Here is an 11,186-nt window from a genome sequence, read left to right on the forward strand (position 1 = left end):
TCCGAGGGTTTAGGCCAGCGAGGGCATGGAAAACATCATTGCGAAGAATTTTAATAGGTGGCATGAAGTAGTCAGAGGGTGGAGGAGAGGGAGGAACAAGTCCAGAATCGTCCAAGGTAGAGTTCTTAGCAAAAGTTTGAGCAAAGAGTTCAGCTTTAGAAATAGATGTGATAGCAGTGGTACCATCTGGTTGAAATAGAGGAGGGGAAGAAGAAGAAGCAAAGTTATTAGAGATATTTTTGGCTAGATGCCAGAAATCACGAGGGGAGTTAGATCTTGAAAGGTTTTGACATTTTCTGTTAATGAAGGAGTTTTTGGCTAGTTGAAGAACAGACTTGGCATGGTTCCGGGCAGAAATATAAAGTGCATGAGATTCTGGTGATAGAAGGCTTAAGTACCTTTTGTGGGCCACCTCTTTACCATGTATAGCACGAGAACAAGCTGTGTTAAACCAAGGTTTAGAAGATTTAGGACGAGAAAAAGAGTGAGGAATGTATGCCTCCATGCCAGACACTATCACCTCTGTTATGCGCTCAGCACACAAAGACGGGTCTCTGACACGGAAGCAGTAGTCATTCCAAGGAAAATCAGCAAAATACCTCCTCAGGTCCCCCCAACTAGCAGAGGCAAAACGCCAGAGGCACCTTCGCTTAGGGGATCCTGAGGAGGGATTGGAGTGATAGGACAAGATAAAGATATGAGATTGTGATCGGAGGAGCCCAACGGAGAAGAATGGGTGACAGCATAAGCAGAAGGATTAGAGGTCAGGAAAAGGTCATTTACTCATCTCTCACTCTTCCCATTCACTTCTTATTTATTTTCCTCCTAATCATTATTTATTTTCCTTCTAATCAAACAACTTTCCGGTTTTTACTTCGCCCTCCGTAGTCACTGCTCCCCATTGAAAACACAAAGCGTTACTTTTGAATGCAGGTTGAGTTCTACAGGCACAATGATTTATAAAGCACAAAGCATCAACACACGGGATGAGATGGAACAGGAAGGCAACAAATGAAGATTTGTTAACGACCTGTTTTAAGAAAATGTCTGGGTTCGTTTGACAAGAATCTTAATATATTGAATATATTGAGGTATTCTTGCGTCCTCTTGCTTTGTTTGGACGATGCGTTGTAAAGTAATCTATCCGTTTTGATGCCATTCACAGACCTTGTGTAGGCGTTTACTCAAGTCGTATTATCCTGCATCTCTTGAATCTCAGTTGCATTAATTAGCAATACAGAGTGCAGGAGTGTGGGGGAGACAGAAGGTGCCACCCAACACCACAGAGAGCGCAGTCTGCCCCGCCATTAATGAGCAGCAGCCGTGTTTACCTCACCTTGTCCACCTATTCACTTTGTTGCCACTCACTCCTTGCTTTGCTCCGCCACTCCTCCCTCCGTCCTTATCGCAACCAGCACCACTCCTAGATTATACTCTTCTCTCCACTCCAAAGAATCATTCTGTACATAGTACAGTACTGATCTACGCGTTACCACGACGGACACACACTGGCCCTGGCTTTTATGACAACGCGAGAAAATATCTCTTTTAAAGCCCCGTTCACACATCGGCGAATTTTGATGGCGACTCCGCTGCGACTTCCTGGACAGCGACTGTGCTACAAATTGCGTGGCGACTCATGCTTAGCGAACGCACTGCGAACGCGCTTCCACTCCATTGTAGATACGCTGCGAACGCAGAGCAACTCATTGATAATACAGTATATAGAAGACGCTTATAAAAAAAAACTTTTCATCAGGACTGTTGTGTAGTGAGCCCAGAGGAATGTAGACACGGCGCGGCAGTTACCAGGTTTAGCGTCGCCTGGTCGGCAGCTCCTCCCCGTCTAACAGTGACGCCAGACTAAACACCTATCACCAGTACAGATTCGAACCAATACAAAAAATTGCTTCGTAGTAACAGAACCTGCTTCGTAGTAACAGAACCCAACTAGCAAACAATCACCACATACTCCTCCCTCCTTAAACTTGAAAGCAATATTGCATATCTACATACACATATACGGTACGTACAATAATCAATATTCACATTGTTCGAGTTGCAACAAAGCAATAGAAACTAGCTTATTTATTCTTAAAACAACACCAGATAACTATTAAAAAATACAACTCATCCATGATTGATGCCAAGCCGATCCGGAGCGTGCCTGATACTACCAGAACGTCTTGTTGCCGGAGCCGCCTCGAAATTCGTGGTAGCAGCTCGGGCCTCAGGAACAAGAACACTTAATACTTGCGATTTCACTACTTCAGAAGCTTCAACCTCAGGAACTGAAACACTTGGTAATGGAGAATGTGATGGGAGATAATCTGTGGGGTTATCATCGTAAAGATTGGGTTCCGTTCTTGGTTCTCTTAAGCAAGGCACAGTGACATCTGTAGGTCATGGAAGGGCTTCGGTGAGGCGGCTCCTAATGTGATCAACGTGTCTCTACACGACTGTGAACAGGCTTGATTATGTAAGATAGAGAGCCCGTTACAGACTGGATGTTTCCTGAACCCATTCGAACCTGGGTCCTCCAAAATGAGTGTACACCTGATCTCCCTCCACGAACCATCGAGTTCTAGCATGCCTGTCGTGAAACTGGCACTGTGCAGCCCGCTTCCTTTCGACTCAGCCTGGATCAGAGAGAGAGAGAGAGAGAGAGGAGTGTGTGTGTGTGTAGTTATGAAGAGGCTTGCTGTGTAGTGCTTTGAAGAGTATTCCTATACTTGAAAAATAATCGGTTGATGCGAACACAACAAGGTAAAGAGATTCATCCATCATCGCTCCACTAGGACGTTCAACGACCACACCACGTTGAATACACCGCTTCTCGTCTGATCAGCGAAGCAACGTTGGGTCCGGTTAGTACTTGGATGGGTGACCGCCTGGGAACACCAGATGTTGTTGGCATTCCAACATTTGGAGTGTTAAAAGTAGAAGGCCGGAAGTAATATCAAAGTTATACTTGGCACTGGTCAGACCTCATCTAGACTACGCTGTGCAGTTCTGGTCCCCACATTACAGGAAAGATATAGGTCTATTAGAATCAGTACAGAGGAGAAAGACTAAAAGGATACAGGGGATGAGGTGTATTCCTTACGAGGCGAGATTGAAGTTGTTAAATTTACATTCTTTAGAGAGACGTAGGTTAAGAGAGGACCTGGTAGTCTTTAAGTGGTATAAGGGTTATAACAAGGGGGATGTAAGCAAAATTCTTAGGATCAGCAACCAGGGTAGAACAAAGAAATAACGGGTTCAAGCTTGAAAAATTTAGGTTTAGGAAGGAGATGGGAAAAAAATTGGCTCTCAAATAGAGTGGTAGATGAGTGGAACGGACTCAGTAATCATGTAGTTAGTGCTAGGACATTAGGGAGCTTTAAGAGAAGATTAGGCAAGTTTATAGATGGGGATAATAGATGGAAATAGGTAGGTATGTTTCATACAGAGACTGCCACGTGTAAGCCTGGTCACTTCTTGCAGCTTCCCTTATTTCTTATGTTCTTATGTTCTTATGTTCTTAGAGAAATGTCTCGGTGTAGTCTTGATGTGCTTGATGCCACTTTTTTACCAGTACTTGTTACATTTCTCGCTTGTGAAAGCTGTGCCATTATCACTTACAATTGTTACAGGGAGACCATGAGTTGAGTAGCAAATCTACTGTAACATTTGCAGGAAAGTATCAGTCCTCTGTCACCTGACCCTAACACAAAGGTGTGAAGGTCATGTAGAAGAGGTTTCTACTACGGCGAATTCCCAGCGACAGCACTACGAACTTGCTGCGACACCACTGTGAATCCGTTGCGACTGCGGCGACAGCGTTGTGACAGCGCTGCAACAGTGCTGCAACACCGTTGAGAACGTCCTACGACTTCCATCCATGGTGACTCCACTACGAATGTTCTGAACAGACCAAAACATTCACTGTCGCTTGGCGAACGCACTGCGACTCAGCCCGCTCGGACTACAGTAATTCTGCTGCGAGTCCTTTGCGAACGTGCGGCAGGTCCGCTGGGAACGAGTCCTAGCGGAGTCACAACGCGTTTGTCATCCAAATTCGCCAATGTGTGAACGGGGCTTTAAGGAAAAGAAAGTTTCGAATGTGTTGGTTGTGACGGGGCGATTTTTCTTGTTCCCAGTCGCTGTTCCCTCGCCGCCGCTGTCATTACCGGCCGTTGTTTGCACCCTTTCGCCAATCAGCTTTAATCGCGCCCTGTGTGCCGCCCAGCCACGTGGTAACGCCTCCTTTGTTCTGCTTGTCCCGTAATTCCCATTCTTGCGTTGTCTCCTGCAGTGAATGGCGGTGACAGGCGAGACTTCCTGCAGCCACCAGTATACTAAGCACCGAGGCAGCACCACTGAGTTACGTGGGAGGTGCACGGCCTGGTTAGCTGCACGAGTCCACGCAGTAGAACCGACACTAATCTTAAACTTTCCCGGCACTAGGAGCAGACTGAAGGAACGTTTTCATGGGAAGTAAATGTGTTAGTGAATGTTCCTTCCTTAAGAGCCTCACTGGCAAATTCTAGATTTCGTTGTAATGACCAAGAGCAAGAGTAAAAGAAAACTATATACAAGGAGACTAAAATATTTAATGAGTCAACTTTTAACGTTTAGTTCATGGAAACAGCATATCAGTATCAGATTCACTAAATGCTTGAATCATTGCTGGAAATCTGGGCAAGAGTATGACCGCTACAAGAGGCCATTGAAACATGACTGATGGTGAAAGCCATGCCAAAAATAATGAACTCGTAGAACAAATGGAGAGCAAATGACGTATGTAAATGTGTGACAATAATGTTAGCAAACATAGAAATTACGATCAGTTACAACAAAGCTAATCATATTACTCTGAGAAATGATGAGCCTGAAATGAAATATAACCACGGGCATCGTTTTCTATTAGCAAAAGTATTACCATCATAAAGTAAATGGCAAAAAAAAAAAAAAAAAAAAAAAAAAAGATGAATGATGCACGCCAGTGAAACACAACGCCATGGATTACAGCCAATCGGTAATCATGAATTTATGGATCGACAATAACAAGCGCAACAATAGGTAATGATAGACACATCTGATAATAATAATAATAATAATAATAATAATAATGATAATAATAATAATAATAATATAATAATTAATGATAATAATAGCTGCATACATACATAGTTACATGAATACAAACCATTCTGACTGAGGGACTTCAGCTACACAGTTTCAGTTTATATGCCACACTAAGACTCAGATTACGGAGCATTTGTGCGACGTTTTTTCTCCCTTTAAATATTCCATGAAGAACACGTGCACATAGAACACTGCGAGCGTCAGCACATGGCCAAGTCCAGTATACAGAACTAACAGTTTGTTGGGTCACGTGACGCAGCAACACCCACAGCGCCACGGAGTACTTCTGTCAGCGTTCATAATTACCAAAACTGTGCTTGAACAAAGGGATGCTAAGGCTACAAGGAAGTAGTGTGTGGGTCGACTCTGTCAGCCTCGCCCAGCCGCCTTGTGAGAGGAAGGATGCGGGAAGGGATTGAAGGAAACACTTAACACACTCACCCACACACACACACACACACACACACACACACACACACACACACACACACACACACACACACACAAAATGGCAAAATTACGTCACCACCACCACAGAAGCCTCCCACCGCTACTTCCCAGCCAAGAGCGTCACAATGCACCCTTCTGATGCTCCCTGGATGACGCCCCGCATGAAAAGACTCATGCGTCAGCAGACCTGGACGTTCACTCCTGCCCGGTCCTATACAGGAAACTAAGAAACAGAGTGATCAGGGAGATTAAGGCTGCCAAGGCAAGCTAGTACCCAGACAAGATGCACCACCTCAAGCTGGCCAACAACAGACAGTGGTACGCTAAGATCAAAGCTTTGTGTGGCCTACAAAAGCACACTTCATCTCTTCCTTGCACCTCACGCCTTCCTGCTAATCTCGCGGCTCAGGAGATGAACGATCACCTTGCCGCTATCTGTCAAACCTTTCCTCCCCTCCACACCACTCCGCTTCCTGCCTATCTTCCTGCCCCCTCCCCTCCCCCCATTGTCCAGGCGGTGGATGTTTTTAAGAGAATACTCAAATTCAAACCAAGATCCACCACACCCACTGACCTTCCTATAAAAATTTACAAGGAGTTTGCTGTAGAGCTAGCAACACCCCTATGCTCCATAATAAACGCCTCTCTCTTCCAACACTCTTGCCCCGCGGACTGGAAGACATCTTACGTCATCCCCATCCCCAAAACTTACAGTCCACAGTCACTCAGTCACTCAATGACCTCGGGCCAGTCTCTATCACCCCCATTCCTAGCCTTATTTGTGAAGATTTTGTGTATGACTGGGCCTACACCAAAATTCGTAATACCGTGGATATCAGACAGTTTGGAAATATTAAAGCCACCTCCACCTCCCATTACCTGACCAGCTTCCTAGAATTCATCCACAGTCACCTGGACAAGCGAAACACCTCTCTAACTGTTGCTTTTGTGGACTTCAAAAAAGCCTTTGATCTTGTTGATCACACTGTTGTCATCAGCAAGGCAATAAGTCTGGGTCTCCCTCCTAACCTGGTAGCATGGCTAGCCGACTTCCTCACAGGGAGGCGTCAGGCCGTTCACTATCAGGGCTCTGTCTCTAATTTCCAACAGCTGACATGTGGAGTCCCCCAGGGGACCAAGATGGGTCCACTATGCTTCCTCCTCCTCATTAACGACGCCCTCACTGACACCCCCCATCGCTGGAAGTATGTAGACGACTGCACCGTGGGCGTCCCAGTTTCCATCAAGAACCCGGACTACTCGCCACTGCAAGCAACTCTGGAGCGACTGCAGACGTGGACGGAGGAGAGCAGGATGACCACCAACCACAGCAAAACTGTGGTGATGCATTTCTGTACCTCCTCTGTACCAGTGTCCCCTCCCCAGCTCACAGTGGGCCCTCACCCCCTCCAGATGGTCCGATGTGCCAAGCTTCTCGGAGTCACGGTGGACGACCAGCTGACCTGGAAGTAGCATGTCGCAGCACCGTAAGATCAGCTACCTACAGGCTGTACATGCTGCGCAGACTCAGGTCGCTGGGGACGCCGACAGACGAGTTAAGGGGGGTGTACCTCACCTTCATCCTCCCCAAACTCATGTATGCCTCCCCAGCGTGGTCCTCCTCCCTCACACACACTCAACAGCTACAGCTGGAGAGTGTGCAGAAAAGGGCTTGCAGGGTCATCCTTGGCCCTGCCTACAGTACCTATGATGAAGCCCTGACCACCCTGGGTCTGTCCAGACTATCTCCACCAGGCACCGAAAGGCTCTGGAGAAGTTTGGAAGGGGACTACTGCATCATCCACGTCTCAGACACACGCTGCCGCCTGACGCGCCTCGCCCGGTCCGTGCCACCAGACATCACAACAAGATAATGCACCTAAAGGCGCCGCGCACGTACCGGTATAGACTCAGCTCGATTTCCACCATGGTGTGAGCCATCAGTCAATAGTATTTCCCTTCTAGATTAGACTTACCTTTAGAATTAATGTTAAGTATTTCCCCACCCCCTCTGTACATTTTCAGTTTGTTAATTGCCTAAATAATAAACCGTTTATTATTATTATTATTATTATTACACACATACATTCATACACACACACACACATACACACGCATTCACACACACACACACACACACACACACACACACACACACACACACACACACACACACACACACACACACACACACACACACACACACACACACACACACACACACACACACACACACACATTCACCCACCCACAGACACACACATTCTCTCTCTCTCTCTCTCTCTCTCTCTCTCTCTCTCTCTCTCTCTCTCTCTCTCTCTCTCTCTCTCTCTCTCTCTGAGAACCAGATACCATGAGTAATTCCTTCCCATTCATTCCTCTCTTTCATCTTTCAAGCGTTTCCTCTTCATTTGAACAGACAAAAGTACAAACAACAACAGGCGACGCTAACACAGCCTCATGGAACACAGTGCAATCAACGCCACACTCAGACAGGAAGTGCTCACAATTCGAGGGTTGGTAGGAAATGCCAGTTTTTGTCGCCGTGTTCGCTGCCTCGCCTAGCTCCTAATGAACCGCAACAGGGGAATCCATCCCGTCTCCTCTCTACGGACAGGCGGACTTGTTGATGGGGGAAGGGAAAACAACTTGAATTTCTTAAGGTAAATAGAATTTCTTAAGGAAATTGAATTTCTTAAGGTAATTTGAATTTCTTAAGGTAATTGAATTTCTTAAGGTAATTCAGGATATTTTTTTTAAACAGGTAGTCGTAGAACCCACAAGGTGAAATAATATTCTATATTTAATTCTTACTAACAGGGAGGAAGCAGTCACGCAGGTATAGAGGTTGGAGGACAGCTAGGTAACAGTGACCATAGGGAAATTAGGTACAATTTAAAATGGGAAGAAACTTTTAGAAGCAAAAACACTAGTAAAATACCTGACTTTAGGAGAGCAGATTTTGATGAATTAAAAAGGTACCTCCAAGGAGTTGACTGGCAACGGATGCAGGATGAGGTCAGGTCCGGGACGGAGTTGAGAGATATAAGACTGGATGAGAGAGGTGAGGTGAGGTGTGAGGGTGTAGGACAAGAGGAGGGAAGATGTGTCCAGAAGGGGCGGAGAGAGAGGGAGGGGGGGATAGGTGCGAGTATGTTGGAATGTCAGGTCATGCTGAAATAAGAGAGGTGAGGTCGAGGCGAGTAGATGAGGGAGTGGAGAGGATGGTACGGGCCGAGATAAGGGGATTAGGTGAAGTAAATGTAGATGAAATGTATAAATATTTCGTAAAGTTCATACAGGTCAGTTAGCAAATATCCCGTATAGAGCAATAAGATCACAGAAAAATGACCCTAAATGGATGACTGCTAGGTAAAAAAAATTATATAGGGCATAAGAGAAGTATATATAAGAGATTAAGGACAGGTGAAGAAGTTTTAAGGTCACAATATAATGAATTAAAACAGTCAGGAAGTTAACGAGGAAAGCTAAGGGCAATTATGAATTAAAGGCAGCCAGCCAGGCGAAGACGGACCCCAAGGGATTTTATCAGGTATACAGGACGAAGAATAAGGATACTATAGGTCCATTAAAGGCAGCAGATGGGGAGCTGGTTAGTTCTGGGGAGGAGATTAGTAAAATTCTGAATGAGTATTTTTTAACTGTCTTCACCCAGGAAAACATGCAGGATGTGCCAGATAGTGAACAGATATTTAGTGCAGATGAGAATGAGAAGCTGACAGATATTTCCATAACTAGGGAGATAGTGGAACAAGAGATAGATAGGCTAAAAAGTTCAAGACACCAGGACCTGATGAAATATATCCCAGAGTACTTAAAGAATGCAAAGAGGTTATTAGTGAGCCGTTAGTTTCTGTCTTTAGGAAGTCACTTGAGTCAGGTGAGGTACCAGTAATGTGGAGGCAGGCTAATGTAGTATCCATCTTTAAGAATGGAGATAAAACTTTAGCGTCTGACTATAGACCTGTCAGCTTAACTTCAGTTGTAGGTAAAATATTAGAGTCAATAGCAGCGAGGAACATTAGGGAACATTTAGACAAGCATAACTTGATAAATCAGTCACAGCATGGCTTCACGAAGGGGAAGGGAAAGTCTTGCTTGACAAACTTGTTAAGTTTTTACAGTAAGGTGTACGAGGCAGTAGATAATGGAGATAGTTATGATATCTTATATCTGGACTTCAGTAAAGCATTTGACAAGGTACCCAATCAAAGGCTCCTGAGAAAAGTTAGGGCACACGGGATAGATGGGAAGGTGTTAGGCTGGATAGGGTCATGGCTTAGCGACAGGCGACAAAGAGTTGTAATAAACGGCTCGAAATCCGAGTGGGGTCATGTAATTAATGGGGTGCCATGGGGATCAGTATTAGGGCCATTGTTATTTCTAATATATATCAATGACTTGGATAGTGGAACTAGTAGTGATGTTAGTAAATTTGCGGCTGACACAAAGATAGGTAGATTAATTAGGTCAGAATCGGATGCCATCGCCTTGCAGGCAGATTTAGATAGGTATGAATGAATGGACGGACAGATGGCAACTGCAATTTAATATCAATAAATGCAAAGTACTTAGCGTAGGTAGAGGAAACCCACACAGTAAGTACACATTAAAAACCAAACTCTGGTAGGTACAGGGTACGAGAAAGAATTAGGAGTTATAGTTAGCCCTGAACTCCGTCTAGGAAAATAATGCATAGAGGCCAGAAACAGGGCAAATAGGGTACTAGAATTCATTTTTAGAAGTGTTAAAAGTAGAAGGCCGGAAGTAATATTAAAGTTATATATACTTGGCGCTGGTCGGACCTCATCTAGACTACGCTGTGCAGTTCTGGTCCCCACATTACAGGAAAGATATAGGTCTATTAGAATCAGTACAGAGGAGAATGACTAAAAGGATACAGGGAATGAGGAGTATTCCTTACGAGGCGAGATTGTATTTGTTAAAATTACATTCTTTAGAGAGACGTAGGTTAAGAGGGGACCTGATAGAAGTCTTTAAGTGGTATAAGGGTTATAACAAGGGTGATGTAAGCAAAATTCTTTGAATCAGCAACCAGAGTAGAACAAGAAATAACGGGTTCAAGCTTGAAAAATTTAGGTTTAGGAAGGAGATAGGAAAAAATTGGTTCTCAAATAGAGTGGTAGATGAGTGGAACGGACTCAGTAATCATGTTGTTAATGCTTCCCTTATTTCTTATGTTCTTAATGTTCTTAACTCCCGCAGTGTCGCGTCTCATGACTCGTCTCTCTTAAAAAAAGGGGAATTGTTTAACTGAAACCTGCGACGTGACGGGTGCAAGGCGGCGGCGGTATGACCCCTCGCTGGCTGAAGCTGCGGCCTGGCGGCGAGGCAAGGCACGCGGGGCTGCACACTACTACTCTAGCCACAGAGGGGGCGAGGCAAGGCACGCGGAGGTGCACGCCACTATGCTGGTGACGGAAGGGACGAGGCAAAGCACGCTTGGTTGCAAGGCACTATGCTGGTGACAGAAGGGGTGAGGCAAGGCACGCGGGACTGCACGGCGCTATGCTGGTGACAGAAGGGGTGAGGTAAGGCAGGCGGGGTTGCACGCCGCTGTGCAG

The 11,186-nt window shown here is 45.4% G+C and overlaps 1 pseudogene; it reads left to right on the forward strand.

The window, feature by feature from the left end:
• The first annotated feature begins 2,802 nt into the window (after positions 1–2,802).
• On the forward strand, positions 2,803–2,916 carry LOC135116248 (5S ribosomal RNA; annotated as a pseudogene).
• Positions 2,917–11,186: the final 8,270 nt, after the last annotated feature.

Source organism: Scylla paramamosain, chromosome 30, assembly GCF_035594125.1.
Source record: "Scylla paramamosain isolate STU-SP2022 chromosome 30, ASM3559412v1, whole genome shotgun sequence".
Classification (NCBI taxonomy): Eukaryota; Metazoa; Arthropoda; class Malacostraca; order Decapoda; family Portunidae; genus Scylla; species Scylla paramamosain.